The sequence below is a fragment of the Balaenoptera borealis genome (assembly GCF_965194805.1).
Source record: "Balaenoptera borealis genome assembly, chromosome: 1".
Classification (NCBI taxonomy): domain Eukaryota; kingdom Metazoa; phylum Chordata; class Mammalia; order Artiodactyla; family Balaenopteridae; genus Balaenoptera; species Balaenoptera borealis.
This window is the reverse complement of record NC_138860.1, coordinates 151,575,004-151,584,046: the sequence shown is the minus strand read 5'-3', so window position 1 is coordinate 151,584,046 and position 9,043 is coordinate 151,575,004. Positions and strand designations below refer to the sequence as shown.

At 42.8% G+C, this 9,043-nt stretch overlaps 1 pseudogene across 1 annotated transcript; it reads left to right on the top strand.

The window, feature by feature from the left end:
- The first annotated feature begins 2,315 nt into the window (after positions 1-2,315).
- LOC309617846 (serine/threonine-protein phosphatase 1 regulatory subunit 10 pseudogene) lies at positions 2,316-6,119 on the top strand (annotated as a pseudogene). Its single transcript has one exon. The product of its transcript is annotated as a serine/threonine-protein phosphatase 1 regulatory subunit 10 pseudogene (transcript).
- The last annotated feature ends 2,924 nt before the right edge of the window (positions 6,120-9,043 follow it).

Below are 9,043 nucleotides of genomic sequence, written 5' to 3'. Positions count from 1 at the left end.
CACTTGTTTCCTGCCTCTGGCACCTTTGTGACATGTACAGAATGTGTGACTCTATGTTCTGGTTTTGGCTAGTTATTGGTGTTCTATTGTTAAATTCAGAATAGAGCCTGTAGGAACAGACCAGAGAAGCTAGTTTCTGTCCCCTGCTCCCCACATCCTTTAATTATAAAGTATTCTGTGACTTACTGTTCAAACACTAAACAGATCATTCTCCTTCTTTGTCTTTATTTTCCTCTCTCTGAAAGCTCCAGGGACTGTTCTTTCCTACCTGGAATATAGAGCCCAATTTCTCAGGAATAAGTTTGGCAAGCGTAATATTCTATCCATACTTTCATCTGCCTCAGGAAAATGACTTTTTTTAAAAGTTGTTTTTTTTTCAGTGCACAGACCATTTTGAAACACTAACACCAGGAATAAAGAGAAAGAAGGGAGAAAACATTGCCGACAATCCTGTCTCCTATCGTGTAAACTGTTTTTCATTTCTCCACATAACCTTGGTGACCATTGTCTCCAAGTTCCTAAATTCCAAACTCTGTCAACGTGTGTCATTTTTTATTGTTTTAATTGTTTCATTTTATTTTCTGCACTTTTTACTGAATAGTATGTCCCCCCAAAATTTCATGTTTCATTCATGCATATACCCCACAAATATTTACCTAGTTCTTATAATTTGCCAGGTTCTATTTTAGATGACAAGGATTCAATAATGAATATGCCAAAGCTCTTACCCTGAGGACTTAATGCCAGTGAGAGAGACATACAACAAACAATTCAAATGTCAGGTGCTATAAAGCAAATTAAAGCAAGGCAATGGAACAGAAAGTAATGTAGAGAGTGACCATTTTAGAAAATACCTCTTGGAGTAAATACACAATTACTTAATATTTCCCTATGATCAAACATTTGGATCATTGTTTCTGAGATTGTCTGTCAGTGAAATATACACACACACACACATATATATATATATATATATTTATTTATTTATATTTTTGGCTGTGTTGGGTCTTCATTGCTGCTCAGGCTTTCTCTAGCTGTGGCGAGCGGGGATTACTCTTCATTGTGGTGCGCGGGTTTCTCATTGCAGTGGCTTCTCTTGTTGTAGAGCACGGGCTCTAGGCACGCGGGCTTCAGTAGTTGTGGCATGAGGGCTCAGTAGTTGTGGCTCATGGGCTCTAGAGTGCAGCCTCAGTAGTTGTGGCATACGGGCTTAGTTGCTCTGAGGCATGTGGGATCTTCCCGGACCGGGGCTCGAACCCGTGTCCCCTGCATTGGCAGGTGGATTCTTATCCACTGCACCACCAGGGAAGCCCTATGTATTTATTTTTTATTTAAAAATTTCCTTTAGAATGAAACTCCAAAAGAGGACTACTGGCAGTTTTAGCTCCTGGTTTTACTGTAAAGATTGTAATCACCACAATTCATGCTTCAGAGGACAAAATGTTAGCAAGAGAGGATTCTGGGAAGACGGCAAAGTAGAAAGCACCAGGTTTCTATCTCCCCACCTAGACAACAACTTCACTAGCAGAATCTGCCTCATGTAACTATTTGGAACTCTGGAGTCTATTGAAGGCTTGCTTACAACTTCTAGGGGAAGACTTGCTTCTGACCACAGAGGTGCAGACAAAGAGGCAGGCAGTTGTTGCTGCGTATCCCACCCTGTTGCAAGCTCCTACCCATATAGCTAAATTCCAGAGGATTTAAAGGGCTGGCACCCCTATTTCCTCCCCCCCACATTTTTTTCTTTTCCTTCTGATGGAATTGAAGGGAGAAATAGAAGGCTCGATTCTGGGGTTCTTTTGGAGGTTTGAATTTTCTCAGAGAAAGACAGGACGACCACAAGGATAAAAGAAACAAACCGCAGCAACATCGAAGACCTTGAAAGGAACCTGAGGGTGTCAGGGGAGGAAAAACAGCAGCCACAAGCCCAACCACTTGTGTCTTCTGCCCCTTCCCACCTATCCTGCCCACCCCACCAGCCCACTCTGCCTGGGACTTGAAATCTGTGGCTGAAGGACCATCACCACATAGCTTCAAAAATAATTAACAACCCTCCCTTCCCAAACACAGCCAAATTCACTCATCCAGCGTTTACTTTCTTGAATCCACTCAGAACTTTTTTTCTACAACCCCCCTCCCTAAATGGAGTTGGTGGTGGGAGGGATGAATACTGAGCTGGCCTTAGTTTTTTTTAAAGAGAATTTTTGATCCAATGAGGCCCCCCAAATAATTGAGTTTTGGGTTCTGGTTGGTTGTTTTATTTTTTTTCTCCAAATTTTAACCCCCTCCACCCCAAGCCCAATAAAACCTCAATCATGGGTTCGGGTCCCATAGACCCCAAAGAGCCTCCTTAAACTTAAGGAAGCTGGATAGCTTCCTTAACTGAGATGGGGAAGTCAAGAGTGTGGATGGGATTTCGAAGATCTTCAGTATGATAAAGGAAGCATGAAAAATAGTGAGTCGTATTTACTTGAACACTCTCCTGCAGACCTGTTCACTAGAAATATTGGTCAAGTTTACTGATGTTGGTAGTTACAAGTTTCTTAACAATTGGCTGAAGTATTCAAAGACAACCAACAACATTCCCCTCTTGCAGCAAATTCTGCTGACGCTGCAGCATCTACCACTCACTGTTGACCATCTCAACCAGCACAACACAGCCAAACTGGTGAAGCAACTGAGCAAGTCAAGTAAGGATGAAGAGCTCTGGAAATTGGCCTCAGTCCTTATCAGCGACTGAATGACTGTCATCCACTCCCAGAGCAGTACCCAGCCTGCTGAGAAAGATAAGAAGAAACGGAAAGAAGAAGGAAAGAGTTGAACCACCCCTCCTGAGTGACCTTTGACTGAGGCGAAGGCTGAGACTCAGACTGAGGAGGCCCCAGAGAAGAAGAGGGAGAAGCCCAGGTCTCTCTGAACCATGGTGCCCAGTCACGTCACATTCCTTTCCACTAGGCTAGAGCTGGAGACCCCGTCTTTGGTGCCTATAAAGAAGAATGCCAGTGCAGTGGTGGTTTCTGACAAGTACAACCTTAAACCCATCTCCCTCAAGTGTCAGAGTTCCACAGCTGCCCCAGGAGATGCTGCACCCCTTGCAGAGAAGAAATACAAGCCACTCAACATGACACCCAATGCCACCAAAGAGATCAAAGTGAAGATCATCCCACCATAGCCTATGGAGGGCCTGGGCTTTCTGGATGCGCTCAATTCAGCACCTGTTCCAGGCATCAAAATTAAGAAGAAGAAGAAGGTGCTGTCATCCACAGCTGCCAAGTCAAGCCCGTTTGAATGGAAAACAAGCACAGAACCAAGCACAGCAAACCTTCTTCCCCAGAGCCAGCACCTCCTTCTGAAGCTATGGACACAGAACGTCCAGGGACCCCAGTTCCCCCTGTTGAAGTCCCAGAACTCATGGATACCGCCTCTTTGGAACCAGAAGCTTGGGATGCAAAGCCAGTGGAGATCCTAGCCAGCTGACCCAGAAGGGCAGGAAGAGGAAAACTGTGACGTGACCTGAGGAGGGCAAACAGAGAGTATTTCTATTTTGAACTGAATGAAACTGAACGAGTAAATGTGAATAAGATCAAGGACTTTGACGAGTCAGCTAAGTGAGAGATACTGTCAGACCAACAGGCGTTTGAGATAGCCTGGTGTCTGAGCAACAACAACATGGAGGAGAATGTGCCCTGGGTGTGCCCCCGGCTCCTGTGCTGCTCTCACCTCTCATCACCCCTGGAAGCAGTAGCCAGGATCAGTAGTACATCCAGGCTGAGCAGGAGAAAGGGATCCTTCAGGAGCTCTTCCTGAGCAAGGAAAGTCCTCACAATCCTGATCCTGAGCCCTATGAGCCTATCCCTCCAAAATTCATCCCCCTAGATGAGGAATGTTCCATGGATAAAACCCCATATGTTGAGACCCTGGAGCCTATTAGGTTGGGTGGGCTGTGGTTCACCCGACGGGGTAAGTGTTTCCAAGTTGCCTTCTGTTCTGGACGATCTTATGGAAAACATGGGTGCCGGGAAGAGCCCCCAGGGTTCTGGAGGAGGAGGCATCCATGTCCAGGAGATTGTCCCTCCATCATGGGTAGCCCTAACAGTCATCCGGCAGAGGAACTGCTGAAGCAAACAGACTATTCAGACAAGGTCAAGCAGATGCCGGTGCCACACAGACTCCTAGGCCCTGATCTGATAGCCAATGGTTTTCTACCGGGAGCCCCCAAGGGCATGCAGCACTTCCCCCCCTGGACCTAGGGGACCTATGCCAGGTCCCCATGGAGGCTCTGGGGGCCCTGGTGGGCCAGTGGTCCATGTCTCCTGGGTCCCCCAACCCCTCCCTGGGGGCAGTGCAATCTCTTCTAGGATGACCCAGGTGTCCCCATGCAGGGTGGCCTGACGCTGGGGGTACCAGGACCAGGTCCTGGACCATCCCATAGAAGCCATAGTGGCCAAGGAGGAAATGAAACTCTTCCTCCTCTTCCATTCTGAGGGACCAGAGGAGGTTGCTCTGGAGGAGGACCCCCAAATGGACGAGGGGGCCATGGTGGAGGCATGGTTGGAGGCGGTGGGAATGGGCTCCATGAAGGCCCTGGTGGAGGAATGGGTGCTGGTGATGGACATCAGCCCTATGAAGGCCCTGGATATGGGGGACCCCATGGCCACCGGCCTCATTATGTCCCTGGTCACTGAGGCCACGACCATCGAAGGCCACCCCCTCATAAGTACCGTAGCTATGATGGCCCTGGCCATGGAGGAGGGGGTCACCAAGGGCATGATGGAGGCCACAGCCATGGAGGAGACATGTCAAACTGCCCTGTTTGTTGACATATCATGATGTTCTCATAGCAACTGCTGCTATGAGAACAACTGTGCCTTCTACCACCCGAGTGTCAGTGGCCCCTCCTGCCCTAGGGAACCACCTGCCCGCCCCATCCACACACAGCCCTATGGACTGTAGCCTTGCTCCTTCCACATTTTTATGGCTTCTGTGAGGCCCATTTTCCCTTTTCCCCAGCTGATGAGCTGGCCTCCTCAGGGCCCACCTGCCTGGGTTCCTGTGGGTTTTCTGATCACTGGTGCACATTGATGTACATATTTTCCTCCAGTCTGGGGAGGAGAGAGACTGGACACATTCTGTACCTTGGACTGCTTAAGAGGAGACCCAGTTGCCTTCACTTTTTGAGGAGATTTGCCCTGTATCCCAAGCCCCTTTCTGGTATTACCCTTTTTACCTGAGAACCTAAAGCTGGTTATCCTGGAGAATACCTCTACTCTCCTACTGTGGGTCCTCCACATGCACACAGAACTCTGATGCAGGATCAGCTGCACTTATGAAATCATCCCAGTCAAATTCATTCTTCCTTATGGGGTGGGGAGATGGCAAAAGGGGTATTGTGTATCTTACTGCACTGAGAAGGCTCAATCCAGCTGGATTTGAGTTCTGGAATACACAACATGTCCACTCCTCCTCTGACACAAGCCTTACATTCTGAGTCCTTTCTCAAGTAAGACTTTGCAATCTTCTGTGAATACCCAAGTTTGCATCATGGGTCTGCTAGGTTCAATGATGGCAAATTCATACTGGCATCCAGTGAAAGTTTCAGCTTGCATAGGTGAGGCCATTGATGGTGGTCTACAGCTCATTCTGGAAACTGTAAAACATTTCAGTGAGACCAGCTTTCTATCAGCTGAAGCCCAGTGTGCTGGGCCTGACAGTCACACTACTTGCACTCCTCTGGGAGTTAGCATGCTCCTGGCCTCCACCTGGAACCTTGTCAGTGTGAGGCCTCCAGCTCCCTTGCCCTGTCAGCCACCTCTGAATCCCCACCAAGTGCTTTCCTGGGTGGATTCAATAAGATGACTTGTCCTCCCACAGCCCTCTCCTTCACTTGTCTCAGCATCAGTTGTTTTCTAAGAAAACAGTGCATTGGTTGGATTTTGTGCACAGTCTTGGGTTAGAGCCACAATGGATTTGAGGATGAGTATTTTCTTTTTCTTTTGCTTTGTATATTTTGTATATTAATAATAAACAGTGGAAAGAGAAGCAGCTTATTAAAAAATAATAGTACACTCTACAACAATAGTTGGCAAAACACACATACCAAAACTTATAGGGCTCAGTGAAATCAGTTTTTTTTTTTTTTTCACACACACACACTGTATTTTATTTTTACAAGAGATAAATAGACTGACACCAAGCATTGTACATGGATGACCACAACAAAAGCAACAATGATTGCAATTACCAAACATGAAACACACTCATACTATGTCATAATATTGACATTCAGTCCAGTAATCCTCCACTGTAACAGCTCCTTTACTTTGCAGTGAAAATTGATTTGTATATTCTTTGCCTCTGAGTCCTTGTGGGATTTTTTTTTTTTTAAATTCAGACAGAAAGTCACAAAAATTATACTCATCCTCATCAGTTCACTCAGTCCCATGTAATTAATTTTTTTTTTCATCTTGATCTTTTGTTAGCACTTTTATGAGTTCATCAGTTTTTCATTAGAGTTCTGAAAATGCTTCTTCATTCAGTTCAGCAGTACAGTCCGTTACCAGAAACCTGTACTTGTCAGAGTCTTTTCCATGAATTTCTTGAAGATGAAACCCTTTTATAGGAACATATTTGCAAAATCATCAGAGTACACCCAGATCTGTCTGTAAATGACAAAAGACTTAAAAATGACCACGGTTAAAGATTTGATGAAAGTTCATAATAATGCAGTTGACAAGAAAATTAGTTATTTCTGAGATATACATTTTAAAGTAATAACTAGGATTATTACTTATAACATTATACCAGAACATATAAGATTTTTAGAGATTTCATGTAATGTCTGAAACATTTATATTACCATATTTCCATACAAATACAAATATAAGATTTTTAGAAATTTCATGTAATGTCTGAAACATTTATATTAACATATTTCCATACATATTTCCATACAAATACAAATATAAGATTTTTAGAAATTTCATGTAATGTCTGAAACATTTATATTAACATATTTCCATACATATTTCCATACAAATACAAATATAAGATTTTTAGAAATTTCATGTAATGTCTGAAACATTTATATTAACATATTTCCATACAAATAACCCAATGAAAGTTTAGTATTAGTTGTTTTGTTTGTTTTTTTATACTGCAGGTTCTTATTAGGCATCAGTTTTATACACATCAGTGTATACATGTCAATCCCAATCGCCCAATTCAGCACACCACCATCCCCACCCCACCGCAGTTTTCCCCCCTTGGTGTCCATATGTCCATTCTCTACATCTGTGTCTCAACTTCTGCCCTGCAAACTGGCTCATCTGTACCATTTTTCTAGGTTCCGCATACATGCATTAATATACGATATTTGTTTTTCTCTTTCTGACTTACTTCACTCTGTATGACAGTCTCTAGATCCATCCACGTCTCAACAAATGACTCAATTTCGTTCCTTTTTATGGCTGAGTAATATTCCATTGTATATATGTACCACAACTTCTTTATCCATTCGTCTGTTGATGGGCATTTAGGTTGTTTCCATGACCTGGCTATTGTAAATAGTGCTGCAATGAACATTCGGGTGCATGTGTCTTTTTGAATTACGGTTTTCTCTGGGTATATGCCCAGTAGTGGGATTGCTGGGTCATATGGTAATTCTATTTTTAGTTTTTTAAGGAACCTCCATATTGTTCTCCATAGTGGCTGTATCAATTTACATTCCCACCAACAGTGCAAGAGGTTTCCCTTTTCACCACACCCTCTCCAGCATTTGTTGTTTGTAGATTTTCTGATGATGCCCATTCTAACAGGAGTGAGGTGATACCTCATTGTAGTTTTGATTTGCATTTCTCTAATAATTAGTGATGTTGAGCATCTTTTCATGTGCTTCGTGGCCGTCTGTATGTCTTCTTTGGAGAAATGTCGAAATCAGTTTTAAGGGGAAAATTTGTAGCTATAAACACATTTAAAAAAATAAAGATTTCAGATCAACAATTTAACTGTACAACTTAAGGAACTAGAAAAAGAAGAACAAATTAAACCCAAAGCTAGCAGAAGAAAAAGGAAATAATAAAGATAAAGCAGAGATAAATGAAACAGAATATACAAACAATGGGGAAAAAATCAATGAAACAAAAAGTTGCTTCTTCAAAAAATCAACAAAATTGACAAACCTCTAGCTAGAGGGACCAAAAAGGAAGAGAAAAGACTCAAATTACTAAAATCAGAAATGAAAGTGGGGACATAACTACAGATTCTACAGAAATAACAAGGATTATAAGAGATTACTATCAACAAGTATATAGCAACAAATTGGATTACCAAGATGAAATGGTCAAATTACTAGAAAAATAACCCAAGACTAAATCACAAAGAAACAGAAAATCTGAATAGACCTATAATGAGTAAAGAGATTGAATTCACAACCAAAAATCTCCCTTCGAAGGAAAACCCCCTTCCTGATGCCTTCATTGTTGAATTCTACCAAACATTTTAAAAAGAACAAACAGCAATCCTTCCCAAACTTTTGCAAGAAATTGAAGAGGAGGGAACACTTCTTAACTCATTCTGTGAGGCCAGCATTACCCTGATACCAGAGCCAGACAAAGATACTATTAGAAAACTAAAGATCAATATCCCTTACGAACAGTGATGCAAAAATCCTCAACAAAACACTGGCAAAGCAAATTCAACAAAATATTAAAAGGATTATATACCATGACCAGGTGCAATTTATTCCTGGAATGCAAGGATGTTTCATTATATGAAAATCAATCAGTACAATACACCACATTAACAGAATGAAGGGGGAGAAACCCACATAATCATATCAACTGGCACAGAAAAAGCATTTGTCAAATTCAACACCCTTTCATGATACAGAACACTCAAACTTAAGAATATAAGGAAATGACCCCAATATAACAAAAGCTGTATATGAAAACCCACAGCTAACATCATACTCAGTGGTGAAGAACTGAAAGCTTTTCATCTAAGATCAGGACCAAGGTAAGGATGGATGCTCACTTTCACCACTTCT